This window comes from Myotis davidii, unplaced genomic scaffold (assembly GCF_000327345.1).
Source record: "Myotis davidii unplaced genomic scaffold, ASM32734v1 scaffold946, whole genome shotgun sequence".
Taxonomy (NCBI): domain Eukaryota; kingdom Metazoa; phylum Chordata; class Mammalia; order Chiroptera; family Vespertilionidae; genus Myotis; species Myotis davidii.
This window is the reverse complement of record NW_006297395.1, coordinates 790,224-799,567: the sequence shown is the minus strand read 5'-3', so window position 1 is coordinate 799,567 and position 9,344 is coordinate 790,224. Positions and strand designations below refer to the sequence as shown.

The window sequence follows — 9,344 nt, the reverse complement described above, 5'->3', positions numbered from 1 at the left end:
TTCAGAGCCCCAGCAGCGCTGCTGATGCCTGAACGGTATGTGGAATGAAGGGGGCTGGCATCGGGAGGCCACTATGGCACGGGGCAAGCACTATGGGCAGTCTATCTGAAGTGTACCTGGCGTATAAGATGACCCCCCACTTGGAGGCATATTTTTCAGGGCCAAAAAATCGTCTTATACGCCGGCAAATACGGTATGTCCACCATGGAAGTTATTGCATATCCAGTTCGGTAATGTCCCTGTTCATCTTTCAGATAAGATCCATCTGTGAACCAAATTAAGTCAGCATTATCAATAGGAGTTTCCTGTAAATCATTCCTAGGAGCAAGAAGGTGCTCAGTGAGCAAAACACCACTGTGGGTGTCTTCATCCTGTAAAGAGGGTAACAGAGTGGCAGGTGATTACAGCAAGTTAAAGAATATTAGGTGCAGAGAGCAGGAACACTTCATAAGAAGCCAATCTACTGACAGAAAAGTGTTGAGTGTGATGAGAGTTCAGGAAAGATTCAACAGAACGAGGAACAGAAATAGTTAAAGGAGAGCCCATAACTATATCTTCTGTGTGTTTACATAACAGGGCTGTAGCAGAGATTGCCCTCATACAGGAAGTAGCTCTTTTGCTACTGTGTCTAGTCAGCTGTGGGCAAACTACGGCCCACGGGCCGGATCCAGCCCATTTGAAATGAATAAAACTAAAAAAAAAAAAAAAGACCGAACCCTTTTATGTAATGATGTTTACTTTGAATTTATATTAGTTCACACAAACACTCCATCCATGCTTTTGTTCCGGCCCTCCGGTCCAGTTTCAGAACCCATTGTGGCCCTCGAGTCAAAAAGTTTGCCCACCCCTGGTACCTGCTGACTATACTATCCTGTAAACCTATAGTGATCTCCATATTTCGGGGTTAGAACTGCTAAAGCATTTCCTATACTTTCATTTGTAAAAAGGAAGAAGAGAAGTTTATAGTTTGGATGCCCCAGCGCAGGAGTTTTAGACAGTACTTCTGATAGAGCCTCTATAGCTTGATTCCCTTCAGGATTCCATTGAATTTGGATCAGGTTTATCTGACTTTTATAGGGCAGAGAGAGGTTGGGCTGTCAATGAAAAGTTTGGAACCCAATTTCTACAATATCCAGTCAAACCCAGGAATCCTCTAAGTTGCTTTCTTGTCTTTGCAAGAGAGAAAGATAGGATTCCTCTAAGTCAGGGTTAATCAGTAGCCTATCTTTAGATATGAGATGGCCAAGGTATTCTACTTGAGGTAAGTAAAACTGAAGCTTATCCTTCGAGACTTTATGTCCTTTTATAGCTAGCTGTTACAGTAGGTAAATTGTGTCCTTTTGAGGGTTTAGTAATGTCCTAAAGCATAAAAATAAAGCATCTACATACTGGATTAGAGTGGAATCTCTAGGAAATTTAATATCATTTAAATCAGCTTTTAATATCTGGGAGAAATAGGTGGGACTTTCTGTATATCCCTGGGGCATTATAATAGAAGTAAAGTGTCCATCTTTCCAGGTGAAGGCAAAGAGATATTGACTGTCCTTTTCTACTAGAATACTGAAAAGGCACTACATAAATCTATTACTGAAAAATATTGGCAGTCCACAGGAATGGCTGATAATAATGTACGTGCATTTGAAACCACAGGATGTCTGGGTATAACTATTTTATTTATAGCTTTGAGATCCTGTACAAATCTCCATCCTTTTTCTTAAAAATATATTTTATTGATTTTTTTTTTACAGAGAGGAAGGGAGAGGGGTAGAGAGCTAGAAACATCGATGAGAGAGAAACATCGATCAGCTGCCTCCTGCACACCCCTTACTGGAGATATGCCCGCAACCAAGGTACATGCCCCTGACCAGAACCGAACCTGGGACCCTTGAGTCCGCAGGCTGACATTCTATCCACTGAGCCAAACCAGCCATCCTTTTTCATTTGGTTTCTTTACTGGAAGAATAGCAGAATTACAGGGGCTTGTACGTGGAATTATAAGTCCCCTTTTTGACCAGTAAAAATATATGTTGCACCATAACATCTCCTACTTGAAAGGGGGCAAGTTTGGATTTAAAAACACTCAATGGTTGGTTAGATATCCCTACCATTTATACAGAAGCTTTATTCTGAGTGAGAAGGAAACTTAGTTAGGTAGGGTAAAGAACAGATAAAGTAGCCCCAGTGTCCACAAAGGCTTTAGTAACTTCCCCTTTTATGAAAATTTCAATTTCTCCTAAAGGATTAGTAAGGAGAAGGGGAAGTACCCTCTCAGTCCTTGGAATAGCCCTATGCTTGCTTCTGTTTGTTTTCTCTTTGTAAATACCATTTCAGTTTTCTATAATCTTTCTTATGGTGGTCTGCCTTTTTACTGTAAAAACTTCTTTCCCTCCTTTTCTAAGAGATTTCCGAGTAGAATTGACTTGATTGATTAATTGTTGGAGCTGTAAGTTTATAATTTGGTCAGCTTTATCTTTTTTTTCTCTTTTGGATAGTGTTAGATAGTCAATCAGCCAGAATAGCCAGTTCATCAGCATGGGTAGTCTGCCAGTTTAATTTATGTTGTTTGATCAAAATTACAAGCTCTTCATCCAGTCCTTCCAAAAATGCCAAATTTAGTAAGGGATCATTTTGATGATCCTTAAAACTGTCTGGAGAGAGACCTGAATATAGTTGGAAAGTTTTTTCAAAACGTTTAAAGAAATCAAGCACTGGTTCATCTGGCTTTCTTTTACATTGCTGGATTTTGGTCCAGTCCATTTTCCGAGGAAAAATCTCAGGTATGGCTTGATAAAGCCCGTGAGCTAATTCCCTGCATTTTTCCCTGTGTCTCTCTGCTTAAAAAATTTTGTACCAGAGTATGCCAGTGAACCTTATTCAGCCATTCTGTTGTTTTGCTCTCAGAAACCAGTAGGTGTATTAATTGGAATAGGCCAGAATAGCCAGGATCATATATTCTAACAGTTAAATCAAATTCCTTTGTAAAGGAATTTGGGTTCTGGAGAGGGTCAGGGAAATCTTTAGATTTCTTAATTCTGTTCTAGTCCAGGAATATATCTCAAAAAAATAAAATAATGATAGATATATAAATGGCTAATAAGCATATAAAAAGATGTTCAATAACATTAATATTTAAAGAAACACAATTCAAATCCAAAATGAGGTACCACTTCACATCCACTAGGGTGGTTATAACTTAAAAATAGGAAAATAATAAGTGTTAACAAAGATATGGAGCAATTAGAACTCTTCTAAGTTGCTGATAGGAATGTAAAATAGGGCAAGTGTTTTGAAAAACAATTTAGCAGTTCTTCAAAATGTTAAAAAGGACTTACCACAAGACTCAGCAGTTCTACTCCCACGTACATACATAAGAGATTAAAAACAGTTGATCAGACAGAAACATGGATAGGAATGTTCATAGAAGCTTTATTCATAATAGCCAAAAATTAAAAACAACTCAAAATGCCCATGACTAACGAATTAATAAATAAAATGTGGTATATCCACATAATGGAACATTGTTTGGTAATAAAAAGAAGTGAAGTACTAATACATACTACAACATGAATGACCCTTGAAAACATTATGCTAAGTGAAAGAAACCAGACTCAAAAAGCCACAGATTATGATTCCATTTGTATGAAATGTCCAGCATAGACAAATCCATCCATATTATATAAAAGCCTAAGCAACCGCTGACCATCCGACTGTCCAACCATCCAACTATCCAAACGGTAGCTATGACATGCACTGACCACCAAAGGGCAAACATTCAACGCAGGAGCGGAAACCACAGGCATGGAAACATGGAACAGACTGATGAATCTCAGAGGGAAGAAGGGAGGGAGGAAGGACAGGAAGAGATTAATCAAAGATCATATATGCATACTAGAGGCCCGGTGCACGGATTCATGCACCAGTGGGGTCCCTCAACCTGGCCTGCACCCTCTTGCAATCCGGGACCCCTCGGGATGTTGGAGAGTCAGTTTCTACCCTATATCCCCACAGGCCAGGCTGAGGGACCCCACCAGTGCATGAATCCGTGCATTGGGCCCCTAGTAGAGACATAAAGCTGATTAGTGTTTGCCCAGGAGCTTGGTGGAGGAGAGAAATATGGAGTGAATGCCTAATGGGTATAGGGTTTCTCTCTTAGGGGATGATGTTGTGGGGCACAAAACATAATTTTCCTTCCACCTTTCTAAGTTCTGGCTGGGCTAATAATCAAATTAATGTGAGAAAGATTAATAGGATAAAATGTCCGAATGTATTGCATATGTACATTTGGGGGTTATATAAGAATGTGAACCCCAAGAATACACTCAGCTGTTGAGGCTTATATGCCATTCTGGAAAAAGAAGAGAGAGGCAGGAGTTTTGGATTTCAAAGGAAAAGAAAGCAATTCATAAGTAAATAACAAAAAGCAGACATGTAATAAAGAAATTCTTGCTGGGTCACCCTGAAACAATGGGGCACAGAAGGGGGGGCCTGTTTATTGCTAGATTTCTTCCTGACTGCCACACTAAATTTATATTATGATTCTAAGGTGATGCTCTCTTCCTTTAAACAAGTTTTTCTAAATAAATAGGTTTTTCTATCTGAATCTCTTTAGGTAGGTAAGGTGGAGGGTCAAAGGTTCTTTCTGAGGCTTTTGTTTGTTAATAACCAGGTTAAATTCAATATCCCAAAGGCATATTTTGATGTGGCAAACTCTGGTCCCCCTCTATATTCTAGAATTAGATAGTGGTGAGGGTTGCACAACATTGTGAATGTATTAAGATCACTGAATTATATACATACTTTAAAATTATTTTTAAAAATAATTTGTTTATTATGTGAATTTTACCTCAACTTAAAAATATCTGCCATAACCAGTTTGGCTCAGCGGAGAGAGCATCAGCCTGTGGACTGAAGGGTCCCGGATTTAATTCTGGTCAGGGGCACATACCTGGGTTGTGGGATTGATCCTCAGTGGGGGGACGTGCAAAAGGCAGCCAATTAATGATTCTCTCTCATCATTGATGTTTCTATCTCTCTCTCCCTCTCCCCTCCTCTCTGAAATCAATAAAAATGTATATATTTTTAAAAATCAAGTTATAAATGGTCTTTATCAATATGTAAAACTCTTCACCAAAGACATTAGTGGTGAGCAAAAGACCACCTGTATATAAAAGGTGTAAAAAATGTAAACAGACTCACAAAAGAAATATATATAGCCATAAAGATATGAGAAGACACTGAAGTTAACTAGAAAAAAGAAAAATGCACATTATAACAATGAGATAGCATATCTTTGTAGATTTGCAAAATTGAAAGAATTTGAAAATATCAGGGTGTCTAAGAGTAGGAAAAAGATGATTTTATATACTGCTAATACAAGTTTAAAATGCAATCATTTTGGAGGGTAATTTGGTAGTAAAGTGTTAAAATTTTAAAATATACACTCTCTGCAACTTAGCAATTCTACTTCTCTGTATTTACTCCCCCAAAATATCAATAGAGGTACATATGAACGCATGTACAAGTATATTTGTTGCAGCATTTTTTTTTTGTAAATGCAAAAATAAGAAACAAACCAATGAGTGTGGAGAAATAAATTGTGGTAGAATTGCCCAGCCGGCATGGTTCAGTAGTTGAATATTGACCTATGGACTAAGAGGTCGTGATTTGATTCCTGTTCAGGGCATGTGCCGGGTTGTGGGCTCGATCCCCAGCATGAGGGAGGCAGCCTATCAGTGATTCTCTCTCATCATGGATGTTTCTATCTCTCTCTCCCTCTGTCTTCCTCTCTGAAATCAATAAAAATATATTTAAAAAAAATATTGTGCTAGACTCATACCACAAAATAATCTATAACCACTAAAACAAATAATGTTAAAAATGGAAAGATTCCTAAGACATACTGTTAAATTTAAAAAGCAAGTTTTAAAACATTCTTCATTTATGTAAAAATCTACAAAATCTTACAAAACCAAACTACCAAATACTTTGTTTCCTATGGGAACATATATTGTGTATGTATGCATATGTTGGGGGAAAGCCTGAAAAGTCTAAATTCAGGATTGATTCTGAAGAACTGACACATAGCCTTTTTCAAATTCATAGGAGCTTTAATAGGAACAACTTACATAACGGGCAAGGCAGCTGCTTCCAGTGGTGACCGGCCAGGGAGAATCCACACCCCTCCCAGGACAGAGTTTCTTTTTAAAGGGGATTAATAGCAGGGGTTAATAGCAAAACCAGCTGGCAGGTAGACCTCCAGAGAGAACAATGAATCACTGAGTTAAAAGAAAAGTTAAAAGACAAACATTAGGCAGTTACTACACTCTACATTCATTAACCTCCTTCCTTGGGGGCATGGTGTTTGTCTTTGGGTAGCCTGGGGTGGGGGGTGTGCGGGGAGGGAGGGGAAGTGGTTCAGAGTAGTCAGCCAGCCCTGACTGAGTTTACAGAGTTGACAGTCACAGAGAATTCAACATCTCCCAGGTGCCTTTGCTGCTGGAGCTATATTGCATCTCTAAAGTGAGTTCCCCTACATATATAAATGTAAGGGGGATAAAGTTTGGGAAATCAAAAGTGAAAGTGATATCAGTGGAAGGGGACAGATGCATATTATTGAAGGTAATAAAAGGTGATTTTAATCTTATTTAAAAAAATTTTTTTTACATAGAGACATGCTATTAATCATAAAACAAGAAGAAAGTAGATTCAAAGTCCAATATTTAAATAGTGAATATATTTTAACTCTGAACAAATATATTCTGAGCTAGTCAAAGCGACTTGATTGAAAGAAAACTTTGATTTACATTTTTGTCTTCCTAAGGGTAGGAAGAATTGAAAGGGAACAAAAGAACTTAGAGTAATTTCTGATTTACTTTGCCAAAATGAAAGCCAGGTAAATCTTACTAGTAGGTAATAGTTTAAACATGCCTTGAATCAATTATTTAGTCTTACAAAGAACTCATTATAAAAGCTTTTTGAAATATCTAAAACCTGAGAATTCATCAGTAAGGAACTCTATCTACAAAGAATTTTTCAAGAAACACTTGAATTGGGTTATCAAGATCTCTTGATAAGGTAGACCTAGATACTAAGGAAAGCCTGCTATTGCACGTTAATTATTCAGTACAACAGACTATGGGAGAAATAGTAAAGACAACTTAAAAAGCAAAAAGAGTAGTGGCACAACAAAATGCTATTCTAGAATGCCAACGTGACAAAATGTAAACAGCATAGAATCTAGAGACAATACCCTTGTGTAACTTTGAGTCTGCCACTTTCCAATGTGACCTTAAGCAAACCACTTACTCCACTTGTAAAATGAGAATAAGAATACTGTACCTACCTTGCTTACCTGGCGGGGTTGCTGAGAAGGGCATTGTGAAAGGAAAAGTACTAACAAGATCAAAAGAGTTCAAAAGAGTTAGCGAGAAAGAGATCAACTCAATAATGTAAAGTTCCCAAGGGACTGAAGAACTGTCAAAAGGCTTGGGACAAGCTGTCCATAGAGACTTGCTTTGGACCAAGTACAGTCTCATTCTTTATCCTCTGCGTAGTCATGCACACCTGCCTCGGATTATGCCCATGTTTCTCCATCTTAATTTCAGAAAATTGCTCTTGAGCCATCAGCTATATTTTTTTTACCCCCCTCCCTCCTGCCCCCCAAACCTCCCCGGCCTTCCCGCTGCAGTTTGACAATCTGTTTGAGGCAGCTCTGCCTCTGTATCCATTATTGTTCAAAAGTTTTTAATGGTCTGTCTTTATTATCCATGAATGAGTGAGATCATGTGGTATTTTTCCTTCATTGACTTGCTTATCCATCAGCTATATTATTTTTATCATTTATATCTCCATTTCATTGACGTAATTAAAATACATATCAGCCTCTCCTACCCACTCACGCGTCTTTGAGAATTATGTATTCAAGTGAAGCATTATCAGGGAGAAATTAAGATGAAGACTCTTGGGTCAGATTGCCTTGGCTTAAAGCCAAAATCCACACCTTAACAAATATGTAGAAGTAGAAAACATACTTAGCTTCTGCGTGCCTCAGCAAAATGGGTGAAGGTTCATAACTGAGGATTCTTCCTGTGGGGTCTGTAATTGACACTTTCCTGTGGGGTCTGTAATTGACTAGAGTGGTAGGTGTGAGGGCTCCCCCTTCTGGCCTCCCAACTCCATTTTTTTAAAAATATATATTTTATTGATTTTTTACAGAAAGGAAGGGAGAGAGATAGAGAGCCAGAAACATCGATGAGAGAGAAACATCGATCAGCTGCCTCCTGCACATCTCCCACTGGGGATGTGCCCGCAACCCAGATACACGCCCTTGACCGGAATTGAACCCGGGACCCTTGAGTCTGCAGGCCGACGCTCTATCCACTGAGCCAAACCGGTTTCGGCCCGACTCCATTTTTTAAAGATTTATACTTTTATTATAATAACAATAGTTGTTACAGTGAGATGTACACACATATACAGAATTATTATATTTAAATTCATATAGAACAATATTTACATTTTAAGTTACAGCTCTTGAAGTTAGAAGATGAAGTAGAGCTTAAGTTTTACAACAGAGAATACAAAACTACACAAGACAAAAATAGAGTTGACAGTATAACTATCTGTTCTCGATGCAGGATTATAGATTCACATTTTAAAGAGCAGATCCAAGCCATTTCATCCAAGTTTTCGACATGGGATGCTAGGCTGCCTGGTTTCCACTTGGGAAATGTATTCTTTTAAAAATTATTATGATGACAAACATATACAATTTTCCATCGTTTTTTCCAATTATAGTTCACATTCAATAGTATTCTGTATTAGTTTCAGGTGCACAACATAGTGGTTAGACAATCATATACTTTACAGAGTGTTTCCCCTAATATTTCAAGTACCCCCTCTGCCCCGGCCCATACATAACTATTACAATATTATATGTTTCCTTTTTCGGCCATTGACCTTTCTCAGTCCTCTCCCAAACCCCAGCACAGGCTCTTACCCCCCTATTGTCTGTGTCCATTGGTTATGTTTATATGCACGCATACAAGTCTTTTGGTTGATCTCTTACCCCCACCCCCACCCCTCCCCTGCCTTCCCTCTGAGGTGGTTTTTAAAAATACATATTTTTATTGATTTCAGAGAGGAAGGGAGAGGGGAGAGAGAGATAGACACATCAATGATGAGGATTGAGTTGGTTAGACAATCATATACTTTACAGAGTGTTTCCCCTAATATTTCAAGTACCCCCTCTGCCCCGGCCCATACATAACTATTACAATATTATTTTTTCCTCCATTGACCTCTCCCCAGCCACTTCTACCCCCCCCCCACTACTCCCCCCAGCC

The 9,344-nt window shown here is 38.5% G+C and overlaps 1 pseudogene; it reads right to left on the bottom strand.

Moving 5' to 3' along the window:
• Positions 1–8,538: 8,538 nt before the first annotated feature.
• The window catches only part of LOC102764585, a 6,303-nt pseudogene continuing 5,497 nt past the window's right edge, over positions 8,539–9,344 (bottom strand).